Genomic DNA, 5,723 nt, shown 5'->3' with positions numbered 1-5,723 from the left:
TTAACACAGGAAGTTAATCAAGTATTTTAATCTTGAAATCTTTTATCGTTTTTTTAAGCATACCTCCCTGCTTTAGCACCTGGCCACAGTTATGCCTTTCTTTAAGAGATTGGTGGGTCTAAGGCTTTAGAGGCTGTGAACAATGCTGAACGATGTTAATTAAATAGGCATCAACAAAGAGGAGCACTCTAGCTGTTCAGTGGGCAAGGTTATCTTTATACAACAATAGGCAATTCAATGGTTTGCCTAATGGTGGAACTTGGTGAGATAATGTTCAGCTAGTCCATTTAGGCAATTTGGTAACGGTGTTCCTTTACTAAATATATGTCTCCCAAAGATGAATGTAGAGCAAGTGTGAAAATTGCAGCAAAATGTTTGAATGCCTTTTTCTCCTAAATGGGATTATACGTTTATCAACACTTAAAGCAGCATTACTTTCCCATGTTTTTTTCCAAATACAGTGTATGATATATCATTTTGAACCTCTGAATTTGTATTTTTATCCAATAGAAAAAACACCATTTCAAATTTGGAACATAGGACCAAAAAAAGATGGGGGGGATGTCACAATTTTAAAAATGTGCGATTAAGTGTTTCCTGAACTCTTACTGTCACTTCTTGTTTTTATAAGAACCATTAATGTGTTGGAAATTCCTAATTGTTTGCATAGTCAACTTACACACAGCATTGACACGCACACTTACCAGACCTGACATTCCACCAGAGGTCTTTTCACAGTCCCCAGGTCCAGAACAAATTCAAGGAAACATACAGTATTATACAGAGCCATGAGGGCATGGAACTCCCTTCCATCTTACATAGCACAAGTTAACCCCAAACCTGGTTTCAAAAAACAAATAAAGCGACACCTCACTGCACAACGCCTCTACCCCATGTGACCTACTTGTTGTGTATATGTACTGACATGTACAGTATGTGTAACTAATAGATGCAAACACACGCACACTACATGTTCACGTTTTAAAGTCTTTTGTCTGTAATGTCTTTTTCATGATGTGTCGGACCCCGGTAAGACTAGCTGTCGCCATTGGCGTCGGCTACTGGGGATCCCAATAAATCAATATCAAATCAAGTGTTTTGATATCAAATCAAGTGTTATTGCCCGTTCAAATATCAAATCAAGTGTTATTGCCCGTTCACTTTATAATACATATACCATAGTAACCACATGTAAGTACAGTGTTATTACATTTTAGGTACATATTGTTGCATATATCTACTGCTGATGTTGATTATGAGGGAGTAGCAATACTTTTCCACTTTTATTTAACCAGGTAGGCTAGTTGAGAACAAGTTCTCATTTGCAACTGCGACCTGGCCAAGATAAAGCAAAGCAGTTCGACACATACAACAACACAGAGTTACACATGGAATAAACAAACACACAGTCAATAATACAGTAGCAATATGCACGGCCTTCAGCAAAAAAGACATCACCAAGAAGTATAATGGGATCAATTTGCAAGACACAACCACAATATGATCATCAACATCTGCAAAGAGCTCTTCTTTCCTCCTTAAACCTAGCTGGGTTTGACTTGACAGGCAGCTAACACCTCATCATAAAGACTCTGGAGTCAGTAAATCAACAATCTTCTGTTAATCCGTTGGCTAATACAACCAAAGGAGCCCAATCAAATATTCATACAAAGCTGGCATAGTCAGAGCCCTATACTACGAATTTGGTTTGATGACTTAGCAAGGTAACTTTGGTCAACTCTTGAGTTCAACTTAGGATAACCGGTGACACGAAAGTATCACACCTTTTAGCCAAGTAAATTTCTATGGCAACAAATCCTTCAGAACTAACCTGCTCCGGGGCAGGCTAACTTAGGGCTGAACTTACAACCAGTAGAGTAAGTTCAAATGGAATTTTGTTCAACATTCTGTCATATAAGGAACGTTTATATGATTTTGCACTGTATTGTTTCAGACTGTATATACCAATCGAATTGTGTATTACAATCTAATTAAACAGGGCTAACTCCATTTATCCTGAATAAAGTGTCCAAGCCTCGAGGTGAGGACCAATGAAATCATATTCCATCATCATCCCCTTCATTTGAATACAATCGATTAAGTATTTTATTAATAAAATGTTTTTTTTGTGTGTTAAAAAATAGTAACGTTAAAATGGTAATACTTAATTTAATGGGTCCTTGATGCAGTGTAATTACACTGTAACAAGTATTGTAGTTAATTTTAATAACTCATAGTTACACTGTAATAACATGTACTGGTGGTAACTGTAGTCTGTAATTACAGAGGTGTAACAACGAATGCTTGTTACCATGCTTGTTACAAATGGGTACGTTTACACTAAATTCACCAATCTAGTGTTTTTGTTTTTACTCAGTTGCATCAGATTCAGTAACAACTGTAACAACCTTGTAATCTCTTGTGGACAGATGGGCTGGGTGTCCGAGATTACGAAGTTTGGAGGCTCAATTGGCTCTAATTACCTACCTGTGGAATCGACACTCGATGATGTTGTTGCCAGCACCTATCCCCAAAAAGTGTACCATCTGGGTTAACTTGGTTGAGTTTACATAAACAGATCAGATATAGGTCAACCTCACTGACTGGGGTCTACTGTATGGGTGTACTTATAACTAATGTGTACGTTACCCATTATGGCAACCTGGACCTTTCCATCCAAGTGAGAGGATAAATCCACAAGTACCCCAGCTAGCAAAGAGGATGCAGCCCAATTGTGGACACATTCCGGTGCGTCAGAACTGATTTAATCAGCCAGTGTTTGGCTGCCGGGATCGGCCTGACGTCATATTGAATGACTGCCCAGAATCATCTGCCGAAATTGCCGGTGTCTTGCCAGAATCCCCCCAGAAGTGGGCCGATGCAAATTCATACTCCACTGATGTAACGGTAATCCTCCTCCTCTTCATCAGAAGAGGAGGAGTAGTGATCGAACCAAGGCGCAGCGTAGTGAAATGACATGATTTATTGAACACGACGGAAAAACAAACTAAACTTGCATAAACAAACAAAACAAATAAACGATGCAGACAGACCTGAACGACGAACTTTCATTAAACGTGAAGAACGCAATGAACAGGAACAGACTACATAAAACGAACAAACCGTAAACAGTCCCGTATGGTGCAAACATATACACAGACACAGGAGACAACCACCCACAACGAACACTGTGAAAACGCCTACCTAAATATGACTCTTAATTAGAGGAACGCCAAACACCTGCCTCTAATTAAGAGCCATACCAGGCAACCCAATAAACCAACACAGAAACAGAAAACATAGAATGCCCACCCAAACTCACGTCCTGACCAACTAACACATATAACAAACTAACAGAAATAGGTCAGGAACGTGACAACTGAACAAAAATCTAAATGAAACATGCAACAATTTCAAAGATTTTACTGAGTTACAGTTCAAATAAGGAATTGATTAAATATTTTTTTCCCTCATCATTCTACATACAATACCCTATAAAGACAAAGCAAAAACAGTTTTTTTAGAAATGTTTGCAAATGTATTACAAATAAAAAACAGAAATACATTATTTACACAAGTATTCAGACCCTTTGCTATGAGACTCGAAATTGAGCTCAGGTGCATCTTGTTACCATTGATCATCCATGAGATGTTTCTACAACTTGATTGGAGTCCACCTGTGGTAAATTTAATTGATTGGACATGATTTGGAAAGGCACACACATCTCTATATAAGGTCCCACAGTTGACAGTTCATGTCAGAGCAAAAACAAAGCCATGAGGTTGAAGGAATAGAGCTACCTATTGTCCGTAGAGCTCCGAGACAGGATTGTATCGAGGCACAGATCTGGGGAAGGCTACCAAAACATTTCTGCAGCAATGAAGGTCCCCAAGAACACAGTGGCCTCCATCATTCTTAAATGGAAGAAGTGTGGAGCCACCAAGACTCTTCCTAAAGCTGGCCGCCCAGCCAAACTGAGCAATCAAGGTGACCAAGAAACCGATGGTCACTCTGACAGAGTTCAAGAGTTCCTCTGTGGAGATGGGAGAACCTTCCAGAAGGACAGCCATCTCTGCATCACTCCACCAATCAGGCCTTTATGGTAGAGTGGCCAGACGGAAGCCACTCCTCAGCAAAAGGCACATGTCATCCTGCTTGGAGTTTGTCGAAAGGCATGGACTCTCAAACCATGAGAAACAAGATTGTCCGGAGCTGCCAGAGTCGCCCTCCTGTCCGGAGCTGCCAGAGTCGCCCTCCTGTCCGGAGCTGCCGGAGTCGCCCTCCTGTCCGGAGCTGCCGGAGTCGCCCTCCTGTCCGGAGCTGCCGGAGTCGCCCTCCTGTCCGGAGCTGCCGGAGTCGCCCTCCTGTCCGGAGCTGCCGGAGTCGCCCTCCTGTCCGGAGCTGCCGGAGTCGCCCTCCTGTCCGGAGCTGCCAGAGTCGCCCTCCTGTCCGGAGCTGCCAGAGTCGCCCTCCTGTCCGGAGCTGCCAGAGTCGCCCTCCTGTCCGGAGCTGCCAGAGTCGCCCTCCTGTCCGGGGCCTGCTGCGAGGGTTCCCAGTCCGGTGTCGGCGGCGAGTGGACCCAGCTCCACCTTAGGCTTGGCCCACTTAGGTGGCGCCTCTGGAGCGGGGTCCACGTTCCTTTGGGGGGGGTGGGGGGGGGGGGGGGTACTGTCACACCCTGACCTTAGAGATCCTTTTTATGTCTCTATTTTGGTTTGGTCAGGGCGTGAGTTTGGGTGGGCATTCTATGTTTTGTGTTCTATGTTTTCTATTTCTGTGTGTTTGGCCGGGTGTGGTTCTCAATCAGAGGCAGCTGTCTATAGTTGTGTCTGATTGAGAACCATACTTAGGTAGCCTTTTCTTACCTGTGTTTTGTGGGTAGTTGTTTTCTGTCTTTGTGTCTGTACCAGACAGAACTGTTTCGTGTTGTTCAATTTTCGTTTATCACTTTGTTATTTTTGTCATAGTGTTCACTTCTCAATAAAAGGCATGAACACTTACCACGCTGCGTTTTGGTTTCCTTCCTTAGACGATCGTTACAGGTGAGAATACTTTCCGAATGTACTGTATGTAAATTGATTATGTATAAAATGTGAAGTATTGAGAACAGTTAAATACAAATTGGTCTTAATTTTTTAACAGCACACCCTCTCTTCTTTCTGTCTCGGTCAGAGGCCAGCTGCATCCACCTCTTGATGTATTTTTCAATTTCACCATCAGAAGCTTTGGTACTATGGTGCTTTCGCCGGACAGCACCTTTGAAAAATGAGATAGCGTGAATGTTCTGAGTAAACCAACACATTTCACTCTTTTTATGATTAATGTATAATTGTGAAATTATTCCTGTCTTCCCCATGCAGTAGCTCTGAAAGCAAAGTTACTGAGAACTATGCCTTTCAGGACAAGTGGTTTGAATGCCTGCTTCCTATTGGCCCATCTCCAGTTCATATTCAAAGCCAGGGCATTTGTCAGGAGTTTTGTTAGTATTCTCCACGCAGTCTCCTTTGTTGTCATTTCTCCAGCCTGTCCAAAAGATGTTATCTGAAAGATAACAAACCAGTATCTCATGAAGATAACAGTACTGCCTCAGAACAGGGTTATTTATCAGAGGGGGTAAAGCACCAAGGTGATGGTAAACCCAGGGCTGGAATGTCGAGGTGAAATGGAGTTCCGGGTCAGATTGAACGGGGCTTGGTTCGGGTGAATTACTTTTCATCAATAC

Source organism: Salvelinus fontinalis, chromosome 28 (assembly GCF_029448725.1).
Source record: "Salvelinus fontinalis isolate EN_2023a chromosome 28, ASM2944872v1, whole genome shotgun sequence".
NCBI lineage: Eukaryota > Metazoa > Chordata > Actinopteri > Salmoniformes > Salmonidae > Salvelinus > Salvelinus fontinalis.
The sequence above is the reverse complement of the archived record's forward strand: the minus strand, read 5'-3'. Positions refer to the sequence as shown.